The 27,818-nt window shown below is 52.1% G+C and overlaps 1 protein-coding gene and 2 non-coding genes across 3 annotated transcripts in view; 2 read left to right on the top strand and 1 right to left on the bottom strand.

The window, feature by feature from the left end:
- Nucleotides 1-27,818, bottom strand: part of LOC144258216 (uncharacterized) — a 970,182-nt gene that overhangs the window by 319,857 nt on the left and 622,507 nt on the right. The gene's annotated exons all lie outside the window — the stretch shown is intronic.
- TRNAA-UGC (transfer RNA alanine (anticodon UGC)) lies at nt 231-302 on the top strand. Its single transcript has one exon. It is a non-coding gene; the product is annotated as a tRNA-Ala (tRNA).
- Nucleotides 8,876-8,948, top strand: TRNAM-CAU (transfer RNA methionine (anticodon CAU)). The gene has a single exon. It is a non-coding gene; the product is annotated as a tRNA-Met (tRNA).

The raw sequence follows: 27,818 nt of genomic DNA on the forward strand, positions 1-27,818 counted from the left end.
GGGAGGGGGCCGAGTGTAGCTCTGCACCCTGAGTCCAGGGCAGGCCCTCTCTCTCCCCCACATAGAGAAACTGGCCCTGCTGCAAAGTGACCCCTGAGAACCAGCAACCTCCAGGACAGAGGGTTTGGCCCTCAGAGCAGGGAATGTGTCCCCCATGCTGCCGTTAGGCCCCTGGAGGCTCTGGAAACAGGAGGGCTGTGAGCGTAACCCATCCCAAACAGCCCCCGTCTGGGGATGTAGCTCAGTGGTAGAGCACATGCTTTGCATGTATGAGGCCCTGGGTTCGATCCCCAGCGTCTCCAAATTCTCTTTTCACCCTGCTGCTTTGCTCAGGCCCAGAGGGGATGTGGCCCAGCAGGAGTTTCAGTCCTGCTCAGTGCGTGGCAGGTGCCATTGCACGGAAGGTCTGTGGGGGTTTCTGCTCCTAAGTCACCTTGGTACTTTTAAGATTCCCACCCAATGGGCGGCTTGGGACAGTAGCGGATGAGAAGGGGGAATCCTCCAGCCCTGGAGGGAAAGGTCCCGTCTGCCCAGACTGAGGGGCAAGGAGACGGAGGGGCAGTCAGTGCTCAGAGAGGAGAGAGCTCAGTGATTTACACCCATCAGGGGACACTGTCTTTTTGAGGCGGGTGCAGCTGGCTTGGGATGGTGCTGACGATGGATAGAAAACAGGCTGGAGTCAAAGACAGATGAGACCACAGAAGGAGAAGGAGAAGGGCATCTCCATAGAAGGTCCTGGGTGCTCAGATACCCCAGTTCTAGGTACCCTGGCCTGTCCCAGAGAGAAAAGACAAGGAGGGGCCCAGCCCCCCGACAGTCATCCCATGGAGAAGAATCTGGTTGGGAGTGGGGTGAAGGTTCCCGCTGGACAAAGGGGAGCTGAAGTCCCCCAGCGTCCTGGAATTTAAGCAATGCAAGCTTCAAACCCTGCACGGGTGGGGCCTGAGGGGCACCTGCAGAAGGTTGGGCTGGACAGGGGCGGCAGGTTTCAACAATTTTTGGTGGTTTCCAGAATGGGACCAAGTCCTGCCTCCCCGTCCACCTCCCCCCACATCTGCCTAAGGTTCTCGGAGGGAGATTGGGTATGGGAGGGAGAGGGAAAGGGGTTGGGCTCTGGGAGGGAGTTTGGGTGTGGGCTGTGGGTTGCGGCAGGGGGTTGGGGTGCAGGAGGGAATGCAGGGTGCGGGGTCTGGGCTGGGGCAGGGGGTTGGGGTGCAGGAGCAGGTGTGGGGGCAGGCTCTGGGAAGGAATTGCGTGTGTGGTGTGGGCTCTGGGCTGGGGCAGGGGGTTAGCGTGTGGGAGGGGGTGAGGGGTACAGGCTCTGGGAGGCAGTTTGGGTGCATGTGTGGGGTCTTGGCTGCGGCAGGGCTTTGGGTGCAGGAATGGGTGGGGTGGCCAGGTTCTGGGAGGGAGTTCAGGTGTGGGCTCTGGGCTGGGGGAGGGGGTTGGGGTGCAGGAGAGGGTGCAGGTCGGGCTCTGGGAGGGAGTTTGGGTGTGGGCTCTGGGCTGGGGGAGGGGGTTGGGGTGCAGGAGAGAGTGCAGGTCGGGCTCTGGGAGGGAGTTTGGGTGAAGGGGGTGGGCTCTGGACTGGGGAAGAGGGTTGGGGTGTGAGAGCAGGTGTGGGGGGCGGCCTGTGGAAGGAAGTTTGGGTGTGGGCTCTGGGCTGGGGTTGGGGTTTGGGGTGCAGGAGGGGGTGCGGGCGCAGGCTCTGGGAGGAAGTTTGGGTGTGGGGTGTGGGCTCTGGGCTGGGGCATGGGGGTAGGGTGCAGGAGGGAGTGCAGGGGGTGGACTCTGGGAGGGAATTTGGGTGCAGGGGGTGGGCTCTGGGCTGGGGCTTGGGGTGCAGGAGAGAGTGAGGGTGCAGCTCTTACCTCAGGCATCTCCCAAAAGCAGCCCACACCCCCTTCTGGCAGCAGCTCCTAGGTGGGGGGTCTCTGCCCATCGCTGCCCACGGACACCACCCCAGCAGCTCCCATTGCCACAGATGGCAGAGTAGGCCCTCGGGGCGGGGGCAGCGTGTGGAGATCCCCCCACCCCCGGGGCTGTAGGGACGCGCCAGCCGCTTCCGAGACTGGCAGGCCACATGGAGTGTAAGCAGTGTCAGGGTGAGCCTCACCCTGACATCTGGTGGTGAGGTCTGGCAAGTTGTGGAAAAGAACTTCAGGGGCCAATCTCATTTGCATAGGCACACCCACCCCGCCTAGAACGAGGCCATAGCTGCCCAAATGGTCACTTTGGCTGCTGTGGGATCCCCAGTGTCTCTGTTATTGGGGCAGGAAGAATAAATTGTTATTACCCTGATTATGGGAACTGTGCTGGGAACTGTACTTGGCCTTTTGTTATGATGGAGGGACTCACCATCAACTAAGTAGCACTCGCTAGGCAAGGGTCATGGGTTCCAAAACTCTGTGAATTGAGAGAGGTTGGGGACAAGTATTAATATTTGGTGGTATGGGCTCTTTGGTGATGGTTTTATATGCTAGTTGCCCTTCCTTTTCTCTCCACTGTGGAATCTCAGAGCTAATTTTGATTTTGTTAGGAGTCTAGTTACAGGCTGCTGAGCTTGCTTCGGGCTAATGGTGTACTATCACTGAGGTTCCTATACTACAAGCTGACTTCACCAAAGAGCTGAACTGACTAAGAGCCAAAATCACTGAGCGTTGTGTTAAGTAGTGGGGGAGCCTGAAGATCTATTGTGGAGAAGTTTGCGGGACGGCTGGAGTGCCTTGTGGACAGGCAGTTGAAGCAGTTCATGGGATGGCGGGAGCTGTTGGTGGGACGTGGAGCGTAGCTGAGCGAAGCAGTTCGTGGGGCGGTTGGTGGAGTGGAGGCCTATGGAGCTGTGGGGCGGTCAGCTTCAGAGCATGTAAGGTGCCTTTTACCCCCGCCCCCATCTCCACACAGGTTTGGAGGTAAAGCTCTGCAGATAAAATTTTGAACTTTGGGGCTGCCCTGACCAGGGACAGAGACTTTTGGGTCATTGGACTTTTGGGACGTTGGGTGATTTGGGGTTGCTGGACTCAAGAACCAAAGGGAAAGGGCATGCCCCAATTTGCTTGGGGTGGGTTTTTTTTTTGCTCGTGGGTTGTGTTATGAATCCTGTTGGTGCTGTTTCCCCAACATAATGCCACATTGTTTCTCTCTGTTATTAAAAGGCTTTTTGCTACACTCAGACTAGGTGCTTGCGAGAGGGGAAGGATTGCCTCTGGGAGGCGCCCAGCGGGGGTGGTACATATCTGTCCCAGGTCACTGGGTGGGGGCTTGAGCCGGTTTGCATTGTGTTATTGGAATGGATCCCCTAGATATTGAACCCGGCCCTTGTTGCTGCCAACTCTGACGGGCAGAAGGGTTACACGGAGAGAGGGTGGGCAGGAAGCCGCCTTAGCCCCCTTGTGCTGCCGGTGATGGCGGTGGGGGTTCCCAGGCCCTTTTAAATTGCCCGGGGGCAGCAGGCGGGGCTGGGGGAGACACCGGGCCCCGGACTTTGGTGGAGCCAGGCCCCCGTGGTCTTAGGTTGCTGGAGCATGGGCACCAGGGGCCCAGATGAGGCGCCTCCCCTGCGGCTGGAGGAGCATGGGTGCTAATCCACGTTTCGGCGGGTTGGTTTTTGGAAGGTTAAATGAAGGCAGCCTCTGCTCTGCGCTCGCCCAGTTTCAGGGCCTGACGCTGCTTTGCACAACGATGAATCTCGGAACAGGCCAGCAATGAAATGACGACAGAACCTGAGGAACGAAAAGCCTCTGGGTTCGTCTGTGGGCCTTGACGCCGAACGGGAGCCGTAATTTGACTCGCTTTGTGGCTGCGGCCGGTAAAATGTCAGGACAAAGTCGTCCCAGTGATTGTGACACTGGGTTTGAGGCGGCTTTGGAATTATAAAAATGTAACTAGCATGGAACACTTGTGTTTTTAAAGGTGGCTTCCCCAAGCAACCCCAAGTTGTTCTTCCCAGAGCTGGGTGATGGTGGGCAGCAGGGGATCTCCCCAGTCTGTGGGGGAATCTCTCTGGGCCCCACTGTTAGTTCTCCAGCCTTTCTCCCCCTAACCACGCACACCCCTCCCCCACCCATTATCAATGCTTTACAGCGACCCCTCCCTCCCCTTATGGGATACAGCCTCTCGGTGACCGAGACTGCCTGGGGCTCCCCTCTGCATGGCCCCAATGGGGAAGGAAAGGGACCGATGGGGGAGGAAGAAGACGGGCAGAAGGAGTCAAATGGGGCTAAACCAGAATAGAGGAGATTTTCTTCCTGTTAAAATGGACTTGAGTCTCATTGCTGGAAAGCCACACCTTGAGTGAGGTTTGGACCGGCAGCCTTTCAATTGCCAGGCAAAGGTGCGAACCACAGAGACCGATCACGGCCTACTTCCCAACGCTTTCCAAGAAGGCCCTGCAGTGGTGCAAGTGGTTAGTGCAAAGGACACTATTGCTGGGGTTGTGAGTTCAAGCCTTCCCTGCAGCCCTGGTTTCTATTACCCCATGGAGCTTCCCCAGCTTGCTTGTCCTAATTCACATGGAAAGTGCCATGAGAGGAAGGTCTGAAATGTGGACGTTGGTGCAAAGCTTGGGACCCCCCACCAATGCTGCCATTAGCTGTGGGTGGGTTGCTCAGGGGCAGGGAGAATTGATTTCTTTGCTGCTGAGAAAGCTGCCAGGACAGGTCTGTGGGCACCAGAGCTCCCCGCTTCTTCCAGCACACGCCAGGCTCTGTCACTCTTAGAGGAGGGTCATAGAATCATAGATGATCAGGGTTGGAAGGGCCCTCAGGAGGTATCTAGACCAACCCCCTGCCCAGAGCAGGACCAACCCCAACTAAATCATCCCAGCCAGGGCTTTGTCATGCCTCACCTTAGAAACTTCTAAGAAAGGGGATTCCACCACTTCCCTAGGTAATGCATTCCAGTGTTTCACCACCCTCCTAGTGAAAAAGTTTTTCCTAATATCCAACCTAAATCTCCCCCACTGCAACTTGAGACCATTACTCCTTGTCCTGTCATCTGCTATCACTGAGAATAGTCTAGATCCATCCTCTTTGGATCCACCTTTCAGGTAGTTAAAAGCAGCTATCAAATCCCCCTTCCTTCTTCTCTTCCATAGACTATACAATCCCAGTTCCCTCAGCCTCTCCTCATAACTCATGTGTTCCAGTCCCCTAATCATTTTTGTTGCCTTCGCTGGACTCTCTCCAATTTCTCCACATCCTTCTTGAAATGTGGGGCCCAAAACTGGACACAGTACTCCAGATGAGGCCTCACCAATGTCGAATAGAGGGGAACGATCACTTCCCTCGATCTGCTTGCAATGCCCCTACTTATACACCCCAAAATGCCATTAGCCTTCTTGGCAACAAGGGCACACTGTTGACTCATATCCAGCTTCTCGTCCACTGTCACCCCTAGGTCCTTCTCTGCACAACTGCTGCCGAGCCATTCGGTCCCCAGCCTGTAGCGGTGCATTGGATTCTTCCGTCCTACGTGCAGGACTCTGCACTTATCCTTGTTGAACCTCCTCAGATTTCTTTTGGCCCAGTCCTCCAATTTGTCTAGGGCCCTCTGTATCCTATCCCTACCCTCCAGCGTATCTACCACTCCTCCCAGTTTAGTGTCATCCACAAATTTGCTGAGAGTGCAATCCACACCATCCTCCAGAGCATTAATGAAGATATTGAACAAAACCGGCCCCAGGACCGACCCTTGGGGCACTCCGCTAGATACCGGCTGCCAACTAGACATGGAGCCATTGATCACTACCCGTTGAGCCCGACAATCTAGCCAGCTTTCTATCCACCTTATAGTGCATTCATCCAGACCATACTTCTTTAACTTGCTGGCAAGAATAGTGTGGGAGACCGTGTCAAAAGCTTTGCTAAAGTCAAGGAACAACACGTCCACTGCTTTCCCCTCATCCACAGAGCCAGTTATCTCGTCATAGAAGGCAATTAGATTAGTCAGGCATGACTTGCCCTTGGTGAATCCATGCTGACTGTTCCTGATCACTTTCCTCTCCTCTAAGTGCTTCAGAATTGATTCCTTGAGGACATGCTCCATGATTTTTCCAGGGACTGAGGTGAGACTGACTGGCCTGTAGTTCCCAGGATCCTCCTTCTTCCCTTTTTTAAAGATGGGCACTACATTAGCCTTTTTCCAATCTTCCGGGACTTCCCTCGATCGCCATGAGTTTTCAAAGATAATAGCCAATGGCTGTGCAATCACATCCGTCAATTCCTTTAGCACTCTCGGATGCAGCTCATCTGGCCCCATGGACTTGTGCACGTCCACTTTTTCTAAATAGTCCCGAACCACTTCTTTCTTTACAGAGGGCTGGCCACCTCCTCCCCATGCTGTGCTGCCCAGTGCAGTCATCTGGGAGCTGACCTTGTTCGAGAAGACAGAGGCAAAAAAAGCATTGAGTATGTTAGATTTTTCCACATCCTCTGTCACTAGGTTGCCTCTCTCATTTAGTAATGGGCCCACAGTTTCCTTGGCTTTCTTCTTATTGCCAAAATACCGGAAGAAACCCTTCTTGTTACTCTTAACTTCGCTTGCTAGCTGCAACTCCAGGTGTGATTTGGCCTTCCTGATTTCACTTCTGCATGCCTGAGCAATATTTATCTACTCATCCGTGGTCATTTGTCCAATCTTCCACTTCTTGTAAGCCTCTTTTTTGTGTTTAAGATCAGCAAGGATTTCTCTGTTAAGCCAAGCTGGTCGCCTACCATATTTACTATTCTTTCTACACATCGGGATGGTTTGTCTCTGTAACCTGAATAAGGATTCTTTAAAATACAGCCAGCTCTCCTGGACTCCTTTCCCCCTGATGTTATTCTCCCAGGGGATCTTTCCCATCAGTTCCCTGAGGGAGTCAAAGTCTGCTTTTCTGAAGTTCAGAGTCCGTATTTTGCTGCTTTCCTTTCCTCCTTGTGTCAGGATCCTGAACTCGACCATCTCATGGTGACTGCCTCCCAGGTTCCCATCCACTTTTGTTTCCCCTACAAATTCTTCCTGGTTGGTGAGCAGCAGGTCAAGAAGAGCTCTGCCCCTAGTCGGTTCCTCCAGCACTTGCACCAGGAAATTGTCCCCTACAGTTTCCAAAAACTTCCTGGATTGTCTGTGCACCGCTGTATTGCTCTCCCAGCTGATATCAGGATGATTGAAGTCGCCCATGAGAACCAGGGCGTGCCATCTTGTAGCTTCTGCGAGTTGCCGGAAGAAAGCCTCATCCACCTCATCCCCCTGGTCCGGTGGTCTATAGGAGACTCCCACCACGACATCACTCTTGTTGCTCACGCTTCTAAACTTAATCCAGAGACTCTCAGGTTTTTCTACAGTTTCATACTTGAGCTCTGAGCAGTCAGGGCAACTCCCCCACCTTTTCTGGCCTCCCTGTCCTTCCTGAACAGTTTATATTCATCCATGACAGCACTCCAGTCATGCGAGTTATCCCACCAAGTCTCCGTTATTCCAATCACATCATAATTCCCTGACTTTGCCAGGATCTCCAGTTCTCCCTGCTTGTGTCCCAGGCTTCGTGCATTTTTATATAGGCACATGAGATAACCCGCTGATCGCCCCTTGTTCTCAGTATGAGGCAGGAGCCCTCCCCTCTCACACGCTCCAGCTCGTGCTTCCTCCTGGTATCCCACTTCCCCACTTACCTCAGGGCTTTGGTCTCCTTTCCCTGGTGAACCTAGTTTAAAGCCCTCCTCACTAGGTTAGCCAGCCTGCTCATGAAGATGCTCTTCCCTCTCTTAGTTAAGTGGAGCCCGTCTCTGCCTAGCATTCCTCCTACTTGGAACACCATCCCATGGTTGAAGAATCCAAAGCCTTCTCTCCGACACCACCTGTGTAGCCATTCCTTGACTTCCACGATTTGACGGTCTCTACCCAGGCCTTTTCCTTCCACAGGGAGGATGGACGAGAATACCACTTGCGCCTCAAACTCCTTCATCCTTCTTCCCAGAGCCTTGTAGTCCGCAGGGATCCGCTTAAGGTAATTCCTGGCAGTATCATTGGTGCCCACGTGGAAAAGCAGGAAGGGGTAGCGATCCGAGGGCTTGATGAGTCTCGGCAGTCTCTCCGTCACATCGCAAATCTTAGCCCCCGGCAAGCAGCAGACTTCTCTGTTTTCCCGGTCAGGGCGGCAGATAGATGACTCAGTCCTCCTGAGGAGAGAGTCCCCGACCACCACCACCCACCTCCTTCTCTTGGGAGTGATGGTCGTGGAACCCCCAACCCTAGGACAGTGCATCTCATGCCTTTCAACTGGTGGAGTCTCCTTCTGCTCCCTTCCCCCAGACGTATCATCTGGGTCACTCTCCGCAATGGTACCTGTGGAGAGAACATGAAAATGGTTACTTACCTGTGTCCGCTTTGCTGGTACATGGACTTTCCCCCTTCTTCTTCTGGAGGTCACATGTTGCCAGATTTCTTCACAGTCCTCCTGTCCCTGCTGCGCAGCCTGCTCTGAATCTTCAGAACCTTGTGCCCATAGAAGCATACCCTGACGTCTGTCCAGGAAATCTTCAGTTTCTCTTACGCAACACAGGGTCGATACCTGTTGCTCCAGACCTTGAACCTTCTCTTCCAATATGGAGACCAGCTTGCACTTTGTACAGACAAAGTTGCTTCTGTCCTCTGGAAGAAAGACAAACATGGCACATCCAGTGCAGGTCACAACAGTTGACCACTCCCCATCCATATTACCTTCCTACTATGAGCTTCCTCCGGAGATGCAGTAATTCCTCAGAGAAGTCGTTAGGGTGTAAGCCTCAGTGGGCTCACTCCAGGTGAACTCCCAGGCAAACTCCTGCTGTTTGCTGCTCTGCTGTTCCCCGCTGCTCAGCTGGTTCTATAAGCACCGAGCCTAAAGCTCTTCCAAGCCTTCTTAGCGCAGTGGGCAGCGCATCAGTCTCATAATCTGAAGATCCTGAGTTCAAGCCTCAGAGAAGGCAACTCTTCCTGCTCCCTGCTTTAGATTTTCTAACGGAAATCAGAGAAAAAAATTATTCGATTGGAAATTTCGGGAGCTATTTTAGACATTCAGGCTTCGGTGTCCCCACTAAAGCGCGTGTATTCGGCAGAGTGCGTCCACAGTACCGAGGCTAGCATCGAACGTCGGAGCGGGTGCACCGTGGGTCGCTATCCCGCAGTTCCCGCAGTTCCCACCGCCCACTGGAATTCTGGGTTACGCTCCCAGTGCACGATGGGGCAAAAACATTCTTGCGGGTGTTTCTGGTGCGTGTCATCAGGAAGCTCTGGCAGACAATCGTTTCACGCCTTTTTGGCATGCAGACGCCATACTGCTTTCAGCAGACGGTGCACCGCTTGCTCTCCTGCAACTATGAATCCGCCTCTCATTTCCTCTCCCCTTCCGATGTAATCTCTACTATCTGCTCTTTCTCTTCCTCATCGAACTCTTCTGCCTCCAACTCTGCTCTCCCGCTGGTGCCACGCTTCCGAGCTTCTCTGGGTTGTCTGTCCTGGGCTCCCGCCTCCGTGAAAACCACGGAAGACAACCATTTCCCGCCTTTGTTCGGCTACCACAAACCAAACAGCACCTCTTCCCCTGCCACTCTGCTCTCCTACATTTCGCGCCCGTTTTCCAGGATTACCCGTGCAGGCGCCATGGAGCCCGCTCAGATCTCCGCTGCAGTTCTGACTGTTGTAAATACCTCGCGCATTATCCAGCAGTATGTGCAGTCCCTGCAAAACGGGGCGAGGAAACGACGATGGTGCGATTACTATACTGATGAGGACATGGACAAAGATGGCACGGCGTGTGGCAATTGGGAGATCATGGTGGTGCTGGGCCAGGTTCATGCCGTGGCACGCCGATTCTGGGCCCAGGAAACAAGCACAGACTGCTGGGGCCTCATCGCGTTGCAGGTGTGGGATGATTCCCAGTGGCTGAGAAACTTTTGTAAGCGTAAGGGCCACTTTCATGGAGCTTTGCGACTTGCTGTCCCCTGCCCTGAAGCGCAAAGACACCAAAATGAGAGCCACCCTCACAGTTGGGAAGGGAGTGGCCATAGCCCTGCGGAAGCTTGCAACGCCCGACAGCTACCAGTCAGTTGGGAATCAGTTTGGAGTGGGCAAATCTACTGTGGGGGCTGCTGTGATCCAAGTAGCCAACACAATCATTGACCAGCTGCTATCAAGGGTCGTGACTTTGGGAAATGTGCGGACCATTGTGGATGGCTTTAATGCGCTGGGGTTGCCTGACTGCGGCGGGGCGATAGACATAACGCATATCCCTCTCTTGGCCCCGGAACAGCGGGGCGGCCACTACATAAACCGCAAGGGGTACTCTTCCATGGTGCTGCAAGCCCTGGTGGATCACAAGGGACGTGGCGAAAGGGATGCACAAACAATCCAGTTGGGCCATTGCCCACAAGCTCACCCCAAGCAGCTTGGACTCCTGATGATTGTGATGCTGAGGTTCCTTAGACCCCTGTTCATATTTCAGACCCCAGCCGGTGCAGCATCCCTGCCCAACCACTCACCATCTGCCCCAGGAGAACCAGCTGGTGGGCTGCATCCACAGGCAGGTAGTTTATGCCGCTCCCCTCAGAGCAGCAGCCACAGCTGTGCAGCTAATCCCCACATCTGGTTGCCAGGGATCCAGCTGGATTGTTTGGGCATCCCTTTCAAGACTTGCCCTCAACAACCTGGCAGCCCCCAGCTTTCTCATTGCTCTGTGGTTGTTTGCTCTGTGAAAGGGGCCTCTAGGAATTGGTATTTCCAGAGGCATTAAAGAATCATAAAGGAGAAGGAAAAGTTAATGCCTTAGAAAAGTCTGTGTGTCTGTGTTAGATGGATGGGAGGGTGTCTAGAAACCACTCTGCTCTCGTCTTTTTTCTCGGATTTCCAGTGGTAATCAAGGTCAGCAATTGCCAGCAGTTGACAAGAACATGTGAGAATAGTGCGGGTGGGAAATAAACATGGGGAAATAGTTTTACTTTGTGTAATGACCCATCCATTCCCAGTCTTTATTCAAGCCTAAGTTAACTGTATCCAGTTTGCAAATTAATACCAATGATCACTACAAAAGGTTCCCCCCACCCCACCCGGCTCTCCTCCTGGTAATAGCTCACCTTACCTTAGCGAGCAGATGGAGGGACGTGATCGTTCCCCTCTATTCGACATTGGTGAGGCCTCATCTGGAGTACTGTGTCCAGTTTTGGGCCCCACACTACAAGAAGGATGTGGAGAAATTGGAGAGAGTCCAGCGAAGGGCAACAAAAATGATTAGGGGTCTAGAACACATGACTTATGAGGAGAGGCTGAGGGAGCTGGGATTGTTTAGCCTGCAGAAGAGAAGAATGAGGGGGGATTTGATAGCTGCTTTCAACTACCTGAAAGGGGGTTCCAAAGAGGATGGCTCTAGACTGTTCTCAATGGTAGCAGATGACAGAACGAGGAGTAATGGTCTCAAGTTGCAGTGGGGGAGGTTTAGATTGGATATTAGGAAAAACTTTTTCACTAAGAGGGTGGTGAAACACTGGAATGCGTTACCTAGGGAGGTGATAGAATCTCCTTCCTTAGAGGTTTTTAAGGTCAGGCTTGACAAAGCCCTGGCTGGGATGATTTAACTGGGAATTGGTCCTGCTTCGAGCAGGGGGTTGGACTAGATGACCTTCAGGGGTCCCTTCCAACCCTGATATTCTATGATTCTATGATTCTATACCTGATCACTCTCGTTACAGTGTGTAGGGTAACCCCCATTGTTTCATGTTCTCTGTGTATAGGAGTCTCCCCACTGTATTTTCCACTGCATGCATCTGATGAAGTGAGCTGTAGCTCACGAAAGCTTATGCTCCAATAAATTTGTTCGTCTCTAAGGTGCCACAAGTCCTCCTGTTCTTACTCATGGTGTTGTATCCCCATAGTGTGGCCGTTTGGTGTCAGTCCTTTCAAATAAACTATGAGTTTTTTTCATAGAAACCATATTTTCCTCATACAGACACAGGAGTAGATTAATCTACAAAGGGAAGGTGATTCCAAGGCAGTTCCGGAGGGAGAAGGGAACGTTTTCAGCATCATTAAATTATTGTGTTGTACCTCACACACACACACAGAGTGACAATAAACTCAATTAACTGAGCTACCAACACACTGCACAGGAATGAAATAAACAACTTTATGTTCAAGGAGTTCGGTGCATTTAAATAATATTAAAAATATGTTTTGGGCAATGCATGGAAAATTCATTGTATTGTACAACCCACTTCATATAGTTAATACACCCCATAATATTTAATGAAGTTAAGAACGATGTGCTTATAAATTAACATGTTGTGCCATTTACACACGCACAAGACCTAGAAAAAACTGAATCATTTAAGCTTCCAACATTTCCACTTTCTCACAGCATGTTAGACCCCCTGCTTTAAATGAAATATGTCTAAAGGCCAGATGTATGAAAGAATTGTCTCGTTCTCTATTTCTTAGCTTTTATCTCAAAAGGTAATAGCCTCATAATCTCCCCCAAACACCCTGGGATCTCTGCAAATTATTAAAATGCCCCTGTTCTCAGCAAGGCCACGACAGTGACCCACAGCTAGAGTGTCTAGGCCAAGCGCTCTGAAGGAGGCACGTCAAAGATTTTCTCTCTGCTTCCCTTGGCAAGGTCTGAGTGGGAAAACAAAATCCCCCACATGGAAAGATTTCTGCTGAGAAACCAATACTAGTCTGTTTGGGGACTTTGATTTGAATGGATTATTATTCTTCTCTTCTGATCTCTGAATTATTTCAGTTCAGTCTTAGTCCTCCAGATGTGTTGCAAGGTGTTGAATTGCGGGGGAGAGAGGCCAAGTCATGACGTCTCTTCCCCTCTTTCATAGTTTCTTCCAACTTGTTAGGAACTTCCTCTGCTATGATGTGAGTCAAGCAGTGTCCATTGTCTCCGGGCTGTCTCGGAGGAGTCCGCATTGTACACGGTTCCTGGGAGAGTCCTTGGGAGCGTGGATACCTTCACTGGGCCAGCAGCGAGTCTGGCTCCTCCAGCGTCACACCGGAAAGGCTGGCGGTGGCCATTTCCCAGCCTCATCACATATTTCAGTGACGCACCCAGAGCAAAACTCCACCACTTCCCAGACAAGCCTAGCGCACACCATCCACCCAGGTATTAGCCTTCAACAGATCACAACTTTTACAATGATAACTCACCAGGCCGACTCTGCACAAATCATACCTTAATTCTATGAGAGTGGTGACTATGGGGCTTCCAGGGTGCTGCTTTGAGCACAGCCTGCCACCCCTGGGCTGACACTGCAATGGAGACGTCCCCGTAGAGTCCCTCTCTCCCGGGATAAAGATGGCAGCAGGGCTGTCCTGGGTCACTTGATGTGGGCTTCTGGAGCTCAAGCTGTGGGGCTGAAAAGTGGGGTGCAGATACTGGTGTTCCTGCTGAAGCCTGGGTTTGGAAACCCTCACCCCTCATGGGACCTCAGAGATTGAGCTCAAGCCCATCTGTCTCCACTGTCATGTTATCGCCCTGCAGCTGCAGCCCCAGAAGCCTGAGTCAGCTGCCCCAGGATCTGAGACAGGTGCCCTGGGTGTTTTAATCGCTGTGCAGACATAACGTTGGGATATGTCTACAGTGCAATGAATGACCCATGGCTGGCTGGTGTCACATTAATCAGGGTCATGTGGCTTGGGCTGAAAAGTTGCAGTGTACAAATACAAATAAACAAGAGCAAAAACCGGTTGCCTTTATAGCTAGATAGCTATAGATACATGGCAAATAGCAACAAGAAGCAGCATAGAGCTGGATCAAAAAAAATGAAAGATTAATCTTTGTTCTACAAATAATAACTACTGATAAATGGTAATATAAAAAAGGACCTCAAATTCCTTCGTAATTTGATGGTTCTTGGAACTTCCAGGCATATTGGTTAGAATTTTCGAGACACAGATTGTCAGAAAAACGTAACACGCTGAGTGCTCCACCTGAAACAACAGCAAATACTGTTGCCTAGGTAGATAGATACATTGCAAAGAGCAAGAAGAATCAATGTAGAGCTGAATCTGCAAAACAGAAAGTTTAATCTTGCAATACAAATAATAATGTATTCATTATAATTATTAATTATTATTATTATTATGTCATAAAGGACCATGAATTCCTTCATTCTTTTATCATCCTCAAGATGTTGCTGTGAATTCAGAGACATGATCGTTTTCTGGAGCAGCCATTGCAGTTTCAAAAGGAAATGCAGGCAGAAAACAAAGCAGGGAGGGTTGTGATGGGGCGCATGAAAGCAGAGGAGGCTTGTTCCTCTTGAGTTTTCTTTCAGTTTCTCTTGTGATCGTGATGGAGGAAGCGGAATCTTAATTTGAGTTTGTCCCCACTCCCCTCCTTCTGTCGGCGGAGTGTATCTTCACCAGGAGTGCTTCCACCGAATGAAGAGGGGCAGTGTTGGGGGGGGCTGAGAAACGGGGCTCTTCCCTCCGCGCAGCTGCCCACTGGGAGCCCAGCTGCCCCCTGGGCTCTTGACTCCCCACCTCCTCCCTGGAGTGGGAGCCGGCCACCTGGGCTTCTTGCCTGCCTGCTCCCAGCCAGGACTGGGGGCGGGGGCCAAGTGCTCAGGCTTCTCGGCTCCCTGCGCTGGGAGCCGGGAGCTTTTGTGCAGCAGCCCCGCGAGGAGCCAGGCAGGTGCAGCCCCGCTGGGATCAGGGAGCGGAGGGCAGCCATGAAGGGAGCCAGCCGGAAGCCATGACATTGGCAAGACAGCCAGCAGCCCCTGTGAGTCAGGCAGTGTCTACACAGACACTGTGTTGTCCTAACGACCCCAACGCAATCCCCGTGCCTCTTGAGGAGCTGGAGTTACTATGTGGGTGTAGCAGGGCACTTACATAGATGGGACAAGGCTGTAGTGTGCACCGTGAGGTAATTAGGACAACCTAAAATGCTGTCGGCGGGCCTAACTGTGTAGTGTAGCCCAGGTTTTAATCTCCTGCTGATGGGATATATGCTGGGTGGCTTGTTTCCTTTGCTTAGGAGTGCTTGTTCTCACACCTATCTCCTCGCTTTCCATTCCAGTTCAGGGAAGGAGAGAATAACCAAGTCTTCAGGTATGAAAAAGCAAAACATTTCTACATGGCCCTTCGCAGTCAGTGAAACCTGTGGTGGGAAACGTGCCCTTGATTTTACTGCATTTTGGTTTCTTGTCTTGTTGGTTGCTCCCGAGGAGCTGGCAGGGAAATGTCCATGGAGAAGTGGAGTGGATGTGAGGTTTCTTGCTTATGAGATTTGCCTGCGTTTTGGCCTCATTGTGAGAAGGGCAAATTGGATGAGACATTGCAGCTTTTCTGATGCTTGTCTGAGTTTGGAAAGTAAGTTCTTTGTTGTCCTGTTCTTCAAAGGAAACTAAGGGAGCGGATATACACTGGCAGCTGAGAAAGCCTTAGAGGGGGACATCCAAATCTGGGCACAATTGGTTTCTGTCGTAGATTGTAGTGTAGCGTGGTGGTTATCATGTTTGCTTGACACACAAAATATCCCTGGTTTAAAACTAGGCAGAAACAGTGCCTTTTCCCCCGACTGATCACTTCTGGTCTTCCTCCATTCCAAGCCCTTTGCTGAAATACACCCATATTTCCCACACTTTTTGTTCATTTTTCTTTCCTTTTACAATATTTTAGAGTTGTAATTTCATGGCCAAACAATTTTGCTCATGAATTAAAGTTTAACACAAGATTTGACAGCCTTTTCCCATGCCCTCTTTTCTGTCACTTACAGGAGTTTACTTATGGGAATATTCACTGATTTATTGCACCGAGAATTTCAAAGGAAAGGTCAGAATCATTTATCTTGGATTCACTTTCCTTCCTTCTTTCTAATTCTTTCTCTCACGTAGATGGGGAAATCTGTGTTGGAACAATTTAGCTTACCATTCTCTCTTTCTAAACGGAAGCTGACACAGTTTAAAACTTCCCAATTTGCAAATATCTATGTGAAAATATTTTCTAAACCAATGCAGAGATCCTGGGTAGGGCTAGGGGTGAGGCAGATTAATAATTGGCTGTTCTTTATTTTGGTGCTTGCTAATTGGCCATTTGGAATTTTAATACAGGATGGCATTACAGCCGAAAGATAATCTCAACATGTGGAGAAGAAACGGTTATACGGGCTAATAAATAATTTCTTGGTGTCACACCAAAAGTGATGCATTCCAGTGTGATAGAAGAACTAATTCATGGCTTATGAGCATTTGCTACGTAGTTGTAGCCATGCAGGTCCCAGAAAAGCTTGTCTTTGTCCCCAACAAAAGCTGGCCCAGGGAAAGATATTATCTCACCCACCTGCGCGTTTGCTCGCCACACAACTGTTAGCCGACGGCCAAGGATGTTTGGTGAGGTGCCAGCTATGCCCGTTTATACCATCCGTGACTTTAACCGCTAGGACGCACTGTCCCTTCGCGCTGGGCAGCCCGGGCTAGGCTGACGGATGCCCCAAGGTCCTAACCACCAGTGACTTTAACTGCTAGAGCTCAGAGCTCCTTCGCAGCGGGCAGCCAGGATTGACTGACAGGTGCCCCAAGAGTTTGCCCCGTGGAGGCGGCACAACTCAACGCTAGGCTCTTAGTACTCTCACCTCACAGCCAGGCTTTAGAGCCAAAACGGCTGAGGTTCTTTCATTGTGTTGGCAGCTTTTCAGTAAACCAGAGAAAACAAGTCAGGCTTATGCACAAATGGTTACCAAAATTTATTAAGCTAGATTCTAATCATGTGGTTACAAAATTGCTAGTGCCTACTTATTTAAATGTAGAGATGTTACACACACAAACAAGTTACAAAACTGAAGCCACAATCCCAAAGAAAGAAAACAAAGTGTAGAGCTCTATTTCAAAATATGTGTACACTAAAGATAGGAGATCAGGTGTGGGTGCTTCTTACCCTCCTTGCATCTCTCGATTCCAGCGGTGCCAAGCCAGGATCGGTCACTCAATTCCGCGGAAAGACGAATAAGGGACAAGGCTTAGGGACCCTCTTAGCTGCAGAAGCCTTGGGAGGCTGTCACTTATCTGACCAGCAGATAGATAGTGAAAAGCACTCCAAAATCATGGTGCTGTAGGTCCCCTACTTATACCTCTGTACTCCTTTATTCTCTTTCTCCTTTCTCATGCCAAATTGAGGCTGGTCTGTCTGGGTGACGCCAGCTTTCGCAAGAGTAGTTTACACTTGCAAGGGAGAGAAACAATAAGTGTCGACTACTGGACATTTCTTTTACCAGGGTAAATATTTTCCCACCTAGGATGTTGGGGTGTGTGCATCACGCTATTTAGCAGGGGCTAAGAGCCATGTCTGTCACAGGGCCTCTGCCTGCTGTGAGCTTAATCCTTGTATCTGTTCCCAGAGGCACATTGTAGCAGCACACCTGTGCTTTTCACAGCTTCAAAGGCTGTGCTGGAATATATGTTAAGTGCCCTGTTCCGGCTTCCTCCTGTGTTTCCAGCAATGCTGGTCTGAGGGCGTGGGGGGGGGCTGGCTGTCTGGCTACAGACCCCCACCTGCCCTCCACCAGGATCTGCCAGGCCATTTGCCTGGGACCCCCTCCTCCGGCCAACAGGACCCCCTGACGCTTTACAGGAGGACCCCTCACTCTGCGCCAGGGACCGCCCCACCAGAGCCCTGTGCACTGGGCATGGCAATGGTCCCAGGAGCCAGCTGGGCAATCCCAGACAGAGCCCCTGGCACAGCACCAGGCAGCGTCTAATCCCCTGCCCCACCTGCCAAGAGACCCCCACCCCCACTGGTCTGCAGCCAACAGGCCCCCAGCGATACCCACCTCCAGGACCCATAGCCTTAGGGCTGGGCACATCAGAACTACCCCCCGAAACCCCAAACCCTCCAGAACCCACCAACCTGACTAGGGTCCCCCCTGCCCAGCCACCCAGAGGCCTCCCCCTACCACAATGTCCCTTCAGCTCCCGCTGCAATCTCCCCACACAGAGATGGACCCCCCACAGCAACAGTGTTCCCTCACAGTGGGTGACAACTGGACAGAAAGTTATCACCACCCCCTGCTGGCCAGTCACACAGGCAGAGGGAGCCCGGGGGGACGCCTCTTTAACAGGAGAAGGGAAGCCATGGAGGGCCAAAATAAGTAAGACATTTCCATACTCTGTCACTAGCAAATAATGGCCACCGTGGTTCCACCCCAGAGTTGGCTACAACTTTGCACTGTGGGAAGCCCCCCCTCACGGAGACCCTTTGTCATGGGGTTTGGGATATTTCTGGACCATGCTGCACTCAGAGGGACCTCCTCATCCCGTGCCAGCTGGAGAAAAGAAAAGGGTCCAGCCAACTCTCCTGTTACCAACTGGGAACCACCCATCCCCCAAACAGGGGGAGGCCCCTGGCTTTGATGGGTATTGAATATATGGCTAGTCTCTTTTATCAGCAAACATTTTTAACAGAGAGAAAGGAGGGAACAAATGATTCTCAAAGGAGAGGGAAAGATGTTCATTGTTGCAGGGGCGTTAATTTCCCAACCAGGATGGAGAAGGACTCAGGGCGACAGGTTCCCCCCAAGGAAGGACAAGTTGCTAGGATTTACAGACATGGGGAACAGCCCCAAACTCGAGAGGATTTTTAATTGACATTTGATAATGACATCGTAAGAGGGAAACCTGAGATTTGAGAGCAGGGTTCAGAAATGAAAGAGAAAGGGTGGAATTCTGAGGGATTTTGGATCCATTTATGCAAATTATAGAGAGGAAAGTGGAAAATGAGAGGGATTTTATAGCAGTTGTTGATAGGAGGTTGTCACGGAGTCCCTGGGCGATGCTCTGGAACTGCTCCCCATGAAGCCGGGCAGGACTCTGGGGCAGTCGCCTTTCTGGGAGCAGCCTGTCTGCAGGACACACAGCTCACACAGCTTCCACCTTCCTGGGTCTGACCTCGGAGCATTCAGCCTCCTCTGCCCCTCCGTGCACTTCCCACAGCGAGTCCGCTCAGGCAGGGCTCCTGGGGAAGCCAGAGGGTCCTGCACCCCAACTCCGCAGTCAGACGTGACTCTCAGCCAGCCAGTAAAATAGAAGGTTTATTAGATGACAGGAACATAGTCTAAAACAGAGCTTGCAGGTGCAGAGAACAGGACTCCTCAGCTGGGGCCATTTTGGGGGGGGTCAGTGAGCCAGACAGCCACGTCTGCCCTTCACTCCATGTCCCAGCCAGCCCCAAACTGAAACTCCCTCCAGCCTCTCCTCCTCTGGGCTTTGTTCCTTTCTGGAGTCAGGAGGTCACCTGATTCCTTTGTTCTCCAGCCCTTTAGCTCTCACCTTGCAGGGGGGAAGGGCCCAGGCCATCAGTGGCCAGGAAACAGGGTGTTGGCCATTCTCTGTGTCCAGACTCCTGCACACACATGCCCTCTAGGGCTCTGCAATGATCATACACCCTTATCCCACCCCCTAGATACTTAAGAACTTCATAGGGAAACTGAGGCATCCCCACACTATTCAGAGGAAACATTAAGAACAGTCCCACTTCGTCACAGAGGTAAAAGCTGAGTGTATTTCCCACCACTATTTGGTCAATGAATAGAGCGGAAAAGGGCAACGTTGGCAAACGTTTTAGATCCATATTCAGGAATCTGAGGAAAGGTGTCAATCTGAGATTTTCGTCGTAATTTATAATTACAGAGACAGGGAAAGCTCTCAGGGGCATATTCAATTAGAAGTAGACAACTAGAGTAAAAGTGGGGCAAACTTTTTAATCAATCTTTGAGACGTACAGAGAAAACATGTCACAAACTACGCAACTGAGAACATGGGATAAACGCCAAGACCGGGGAGGATTTTATGTGGCTATTAAAGAGCTAGCTGGAAAAGGGGGACCGTTTCTGATATAAAATCCAGCCTGTCCAATACATAAACAGAGAGTGATCGTCCCCCCGCCCCCCACGGCCCCCATTCACCTGGGCAGCAGGGAGCCCTCTGAGGGGCTGACTGGAGGGGGCCGGGGGGGACCTGGAGGGCTCCCTGGGGGAGGGGAGGGGGCGGTAGTGGGGGATGGGAAGGTGGGGGGCAGGTGGGGGCTGGGGACAACGGTGCTGCAGTTGGGGGGCAGCAAGTGGGACTCGGAAGCCGGGATCGGGGGCAGCGCCATGGGGGACACGTCCCCTCCCTTTCCCGCCCCGGCGTCTCCTCCCACCCCCACGCCGGGGCAGCCAGGTTGGGGGATGGCTCCGGGCTCCAACTTCCCACCGACACCGGGACAAATCGCTGCGGATAAAACGGGGGCGGGGGAGGGAAATCCCGCCCCCGCCACGGGAGGGGAGTTTCAATGGACATGTGAGGAGGAGGGAGAGTTGGGGGGGGGATCAGGGGAGACGAGAAAGTGGATCAATGGGGGGTGGGGGGGAGTTCACAACCACGTGGGAGCTACCGAGAGGGAAAAGGGGAAAACTGGGGGGCATTTGTGCCCGTGGGGGGGGGGGAAGGGGATCCAATTAACTCCCCCCGCCGCCCCCTACTTCCCCCCCGGGAATTTCCTGGCTGCACAGAGACAGTTCAACCCCCACCCCCCCCAACTCCGGCTTCTCCCCCCAACACCTCCCAAGGGACCCCGCCCGCCGGGCCCCAGTCTCTGCCCCCCCCCAATCCCAGCCGTGCCGGGGGCAGAGAGTCACTTTCCTGCCCCCCCACCAGCGCTCCCCCCCCGGGGTCTCCCACTCAGCGGGTCGGGGGCGGGCAGAGCCAGAGGCTGGTCCCAGCTGGAGAAAGCCCCCCCCGGCCGGGCACGGGGGGGTTAATGACGGGCCCCCCCCAGCACAGACCCCGGAGGGAGCCGCAGCTGCACCTTCGAGAGACCCGACACGAGGCAGCGCCTGGGGGCGGGGCCTGGAGCAGACCGGGGGCGGGGCAGCGCCTGGGGGCGGGGCCTGGAGCAGACCGGGGGCGGGGCAGCGCCTGGGTGCGGGGCTTGGAGCAGACCAGGCGCTGCCTCGCGTCGGATCTGTCTGTGCTGGGGAGGGCCCGTCATTAACCCCCCCGTGCTCGGCCGGGGGGTCTTTCTCCAGCTGGGACCAGCCCCTGGCTCTGCCCGCCCCCGACCCGGTGAGTGGGAGACCCCGGGGGGGGAGCGCTGGTGGGGGGGCAGGAAAGTGACTCTCTGCCCCCGGCACGGCTGGGATTGGGGGGGGCAGAGACTGGGGCCCGGCGGGCGGGGTCCCTTGGGAGGTGTTGGGGGGAGAAGCCGGAGTTGGGGGGGGTGGGGGTTGAACTGTCTCTGTGCAGCCAGGAAATTCCCGGGGGGGAAGTGGGGGGCGGCGGGGGGAGTTAATTGGATCCCCTTCCCCCCGCACGGGCACAAATGCCCCCCAGTTTTCCCCTTTTCCCTCTCGGTAGCTCCCACGTGGTTGTAAACTCCCCCCCACCCCCCATTGATCCGCTCTCTCGTCTTCCCTGATCCCCCCCCGTCTCTCCCTCCTCCTCACATGTCCATTGAAACTCCCCTCCCGTGGGGGGGGCGGGATTTCCCTCCCCCCGCCCCGGTTTATCCGCAGCGATTTGTCCCGGTGTCGGTGGGAAGTTGGAGCCCGGAGCCATCCCCCAACCTGGCTGCCCCGGCGTGGGGGTGGGAGGAGACGCCGGGTCTCTGCCGGGGCGGGGAAGGGAGGGGCCGTGTCCCCCATGGCGCTGCCCCCGATCCCGGCTTCCGAGTCCCACTTGCTGCCCCCCAACTGCAGCACCGTTGCCCCCAGCCCCCACCTGCCCATTCCCCACTACCGCCCCCTCCCCTCCCCCAGGGAGCCCTCCAGCTCCCCCCCCCGCCCCCTCCAGTCAGCCCCTCAGAGGGCTCCCTGCTGCCCTGGTGAACGGGGGACGGGGGGGGGGGGGACGATCACTCTCTGTTTATGTATTGGACAGGCTGAATTTTATATGACAAACGGTCCCCCTTTTCCAGCTAGTTCTTTAATAGCCACATAAAATCCCCCCCGGTCTTGGCGTTTATCCCATGTTCTCAGTTGCGTAGTTTGTGACACGTTTTCTCTGTACGTCTCAAAGATTGATAAAAAAGTTTGCCCCACTTTTACTCTAGTTATCTACTTCTAATTGAATATGCCCCTGAGAGCTTTCCCTGTCTCTGTAATTATAAATTACGACGAAAATCTCAGATTGACACCTTTCCTCAGATTCCTTAATATGGATCTAAAACGTTTGCCAACGTTGCCCATTTCCGCTCTATTCATTGACCAAATAGTGGTGGGAAATACAGTCAGCTTTTACCTCTGTGACGAAGTGGGACTGTTCTTAATGTTTCCTCTGAATAGTGTGGGGGTGCCTCAGTTTCCCCTATGAAGTTCTTAAGTATCCAGGGGGTGGGATAAGGGTGTATGATCATTGCAGAGCCCTAGAAGGCATGTGTGTGCAGGAGTCTGGACACAGAGAATGGCCAACACCCTGTTTCCTGGCCACTGATGGCCTGGGCCCTTCCCCCCTGCAAGGTGAGAGCTAAAGGGTTGGAGAACAAAGGAATCAGGTGACCTCCTGGCCCCGGAAAGGAACAAAGCCCAGAGGAGGAAGGGCTGGAGGGAGTTTCAGTTTGGGGCTGGCTGGGACATGGAGTGAAGGGCAGACGTGGTTGTCTGTCTCACTGCCCCCCACAAAATGGCCCCAGCTGAGGGGTCCTGTTCTCTGCACCTGCAAGCTCTGTTTTAGACCATGTTCCTGTCATCTAATAAACCTTCTATTTTACTGGCTGGCTGAGAGTCACGTCAGACTGCGGAGTTGGGGGGCAGGACCTCTGGCTTCCCCAGGAGCCCTGCCTGAGCGGACGCGCTGTGGGAAGTGCACGGAGGGGCAGAGGAGGCTGAATGGTCCGAGGTCAGACCCAGGAAGGGGGAAGCTGTGTGAGCTGTGTGTCCTGCAGACAGGCTGCTCCCAGAAAGGCGACTGCCCCATTGTCCTGCCTGGCTTCATGGGGAGCAGTTCCAGAGCATCGCCCAGGGACTCCGTGACAACCTCCTATCAACAACTGCTACAAAATCCCTCTCATTTTCCACTTTCCTCTCTATAATTTGCATAAATGGATCCAAAATCCCTCAGATTTCCACCCTTTCTCTTTCATTTCTGAACACTGCTCTCAAATGTCAGGTTTCCCTCTTACGATGTCATTATCAAATGTCAATTAAAAATCCTCTCGAGTTTGGGGCTGTTCCCCATGTCTGTAAATCCTAGCAACTTGTCCTTCCTTGGGGGGAACCTGTCGCCCTGAGTCCTTCTCCATCCTTGTTGGGAAATTAACCCCCCTGCAACAATGAACATCTTTCCCTCTCCTTTGAGAATCATTTGTTCCCTCCTTTCTCTCTGTTAAAAATGTTTGCTGATAAAAGAGACTAGCCATATATTCAATACCCATCAAAGCCAGGTGCCTCCCCCTATTTGGGGGATGGGTGGTTCCCAGTTGGTAACAGGAGAGTTGGCTGGACCCTTTTCTTTTCTCCAGCTGGCACGGGATGAGGAGGTCCCTCTGAGTGCAGCATGGTCCAGAAATATCCCAAACCCCATGACAAAGGGTCTCTGTGAGGGGGGGCTTCCCACAGTGCAAAGATGTAGCCAACTCTGGGGTGGATCCACTGTGGCCATTATTTGCTAGTGACAGAGTATGGAAATGTCTTACTTATTTCTCTGTCCATGGCTTCCCTTCTCCTGTTAAAGAGGCGTCCCCCCGGACTCCCTGTGCCTGTGTGACTGGCCAGCAGGGGGTGGTGATAACTTTCTGTCCAGTTGTCACCCACTGTGAGGGAACACTGTTGCTGAGGGGGTCCATGTCTGTGTGCGGAGATTGCAGCGAGAGCTGAAGGGGCATTGTGGTAGGGGGAGGCCTCTGGGTGGCTGGGCAGGGGGGACCCTAGTCAGGTTGTTGGGTTCTGGAGGGTTTGGGGTTTTGGGGGGTAGTTCTGATGTGCCCAGCCCTAAGGCTATGGGTCCTGGAGGTGGGTATCGCTGGGGGCCTGTTGGCTGCAGACCAGTGGGGGTGGGGGTCTCTTGGGCAGGTGGGGCAGGGGATTAGACGCTGCGTGGTTCTGTGCCAGGCGCTCTGTCTGGGATTGCCCAGCTGGCTCCTGGGACCATTGCCATGCCCAGTGCACAGCGCTGTGGTGGGGGGTCCCTGGCGCAGAGTGAGGGGTCCTCCTGTAAAGCGTCAGGGGGTCCTGCTGGCCGGAGGAGGGGGTCCCAGGAAAATGGCCTGGCAGATCCTGCTGGAGGGCAGGTGGGGTCTGTAGCCAGACAGCCAGCCCCCCCCCCCTCAGACCAGCATTGCTGGAAACACAGGAGGAAGCCGGAACAGGGCACTTAACATATATTCCAGCACAGCCTTTGAAGCTGTGAAAAGCACAGGTGTGCTGCTACAATGTGCCTCTGGGAACAGATACAAGGATTAAGCTCACAGCAGGCAGGGGCCCTGTGACAGACATGGCTCTTAGCCCCTACTAAATAGCGTGATGCACACACCCCAACATCCTAGGTGGGAAAATATTTACCCTGATAAAAGAAATGTCCAGTAGTCGACACTTATTGTTTCTCTCCCTTGCAAGTGTAAACTACTCTTGCGAAAGCTGGCGTCACCCAGACAGACCAGCCTCAAGTTGGCATAAGAAAGGAGAAAGAGAATAAAGGAGTACAGAGGTATAAGTAGGGGACCTACAACACCATGATTTTGGAGTGCTTTTCACTATCTATCTGCTGGTCAGATAAGTAACAACCTCCCAAGGCTTCTGCAGCTAAGAGGGTCCCTAAGCCTTGTCCCTTATTTGTCTTTCCGCGGAATTGAGTGACCGATCCTGGCTTGGCACCGCTGGAATCGAGAGATGCAAGGAGGGTAAGAAGCACCCACACCTGATCTCCTATCTTTAGTGTACACATATTTTGAAATAGAGCTCTATACTTTGTTTTCTTTCTTTGGGATTGTGGCTTCAGTTTTGTAACTTGTTTCTGTGTGTAACATCTCTACATTTAAATAAGTAGGCACTAGCAGTTTTGTAACCACATGATTAGAATCTATCTTAATAAATTTTGGTAACCATTTGTGCATAAGCCTGACTTGTTTTCTCTGGTTTACTGTAAAGCAGCCAACACAATGAAAGAACCTCAGCCGTTTTGGCTCTAAAGCCTGGCCATGAGGTGAGAGTACTAAGAGCCTAGCGTTGAGTTGTGTCGCCTCCACGGGGCAAACTCTTGGGGCACCTGTCAGTCAATCCTGGCTGCCCGCTGCGAAGGAGCTCTGAGCTCTAGCAGTTAAAGTCACGGGTGTGACTTTTGGTGTGACACCAAGAAATTATTTATTAGCCCGTATAACGGTTTCTTCTCCACATGTTGAGATTATCTTTCGGCTGTAATGCCATCCTGTATTAAAATTCCAAATGGCCAATTAGCAAGCACCAAAATAAAGAACAGCCAATTATTAATCTGCCTCACCCCTAGCCCTGCCCAGGATATCTGCATTGGTTTAGGAAATATTTTCACATAGATATTTGCAAATTGGGAAGTTTTAAACTGTGTCAGCTTCCGTCTAGAAAGAGAGAGTGGTAAGCTAAATTGCTCCAACACAGATTTCACCATCTATGTGAGAGAAAGAATTAGAAAGAAGTAAGGAAAGTGAATCCAAGATAAATGATTCTGACCTTTCCTTTGAAATGCTCGGTGCAATAAATCAGTGAATATTCCCATAAGTAAACTCCTGTAAGTGACAGAAAAGAGGGTATGGGAAAAGGCTGTCAAATGTTGTGTTAAACTTTAATTCATGAGCAAAATTGTTTGGCCATTAAATTAAAACCCTAAAATATTGTAAAAGGAAAGAAAAATGAACAAAAAGTGTGGGAAATATGGGTGTATTTCAGCAAAGGGCTTGGAATGGAGGAAGACCAAAAGTGATCAGTCGGGGGAAAAGGCACTGTTTCTGCCGAGTTTTAAACCAGGGATATTTTGTGTGTCAAGCCAACATGATAACCACCACACTACACTACAATCTACGACAGAAACCAATTGTGCCCAGATTTGGATTTCCCCTTCTAAGGCTTTCTCAGCTGCCAGTGTATATCTGCTCCCTCAGTCTCCTTTGAAGAACAGGACAACAAAGAACTTACTTTCCAAACTCAGACAGGCATCAGAAAAGCTGCAATGTCTCATCCAATTTGCCCTTCTCACAATGAGGCCAAAACGCATGCAAATCTCCTAAGCAAGAAACCTCACATCCACTCCACTTCTCCATGGACATTTCCCTGCCAGCTCCTCGGGAGCAACCAACAAGACAAGAAACCAAAATGCAGTAAAATCAAGGGCATGTTTCCCACCACAGGTTTCACTGACTGCGAAGGGTCATGTAGAAATGTTTTGCCTTTTCATACCTGAAGACTTGGTTATTCTCTCCTTCCCTGAACTGGAATGGAAAGCGAGGAGATAGGTGTGAGAACAAGCACTCCTAAGCAAAGGAAACAAGGCACCCAGCATATAACTCATCAGCAGGAGATTAAAACCTGGGCTACACTACAAAGTTAGGCCCGCCGACAGCAGTTTACGTTGTCCTAATTACCTCACGGTGCACACTACAGCCTTGTCCCATCTATGTAAGTGCCCTGCTACACCCACATAGTAACTCCAGCTCCTCAAGAGGCACGGGGATTGCGTTGGGGTCGTTAGGACAACACAGTGTCTGTGTAGACACTGCCTGACTCACAGGGGCTGCTGGCTGTCTTGCCAATGTCATGGCTTCCGGCTGGCTCCCTTCATGGCTGCCCTCCGCTCCCTGATCCCAGCGGGGCTGCACCTGCCTGGCTCCTCGCGGGGCTGCTGCACGAAAGCTCCCGGCTCCCAGCGCAGGGAGCCGAGAAGCCTGGGCCCTTGGCCCCCGCCCCCACTCCTGGCTGGGAGCAGGCAGGCAAGAAGCCCAGGTGGCTGGCTCCCACTCCAGGGAGGAGGTGGGGAGTCAAGAGCCCAGGGGGAAGCTGGGCTCCCAGTGGGCAGCTGCGCGGAGTGAAGAGCCCCGTTTCTCAGCCCCCCCAACACTGCCTCTCTTCATTCGGTGGAAGCACTCCTGGTGAAGACACACACTGCCGACAGAAGGAGGGGAGTGGGGAGAAACTCAAATTAAGCTTCCGCTTCCTCCATCAGGATCATGAGAGCAACGGAAAGAAAACTCAAGAGGAACAAGCCTCTTCTCCTTTCATGCACCCCATCACAACCCTCCCTGCTTCATTTTCTGCCTGAATTTCCTTTTGAAACTGCAACGGCTGCTCCAGAAATCAATCATGTCTCTGAATTCACAGCAACATCCTGAGGATGATAAAAGTATGAAGGAATTCATGGTCCTTTGTGACATACTAAAATAAAATAAAAATAAATAATTAATAATAATTAATACATTATTATTTGTATTGCAAGATTAATCTTTCTGTTTTGGAGATTCAGCTCTACATTGATCCTTGTTGCTCTTTGCAATGTATCTATCTATCTAGGCAACAGTATTTGCTGTTGTTTCAGGTGGAGCACTCAGCGTGTTACGTTTTTCTGACAATCTGTGTCTCGAAAATTCTAGCCAATATGCCTGGAAATTCCAAGAACCATCAAATTACGAAGGAATTTGAGGTCCTTTTTTATATTACCATTTATCAGTAGTTATTATTTGTAGAGCAAAGATTAATCTTTCATTTTTTTAGATCCAGCTCTATGCTGATTCTTGTTGCTATTTGCCATGTATCTATAGCTATCTAGCTATAAAGGCAACCGGTTTTTGCTCTTGTTTCTTTGTATTTGTATACTGCAACTTTACAGCCCAAGCCCCATGATCCTGATTAATGTGACACTGGCCAGCCA

Source organism: Eretmochelys imbricata, chromosome 28, assembly GCF_965152235.1.
Source record: "Eretmochelys imbricata isolate rEreImb1 chromosome 28, rEreImb1.hap1, whole genome shotgun sequence".
Classification (NCBI taxonomy): Eukaryota; Metazoa; Chordata; order Testudines; family Cheloniidae; genus Eretmochelys; species Eretmochelys imbricata.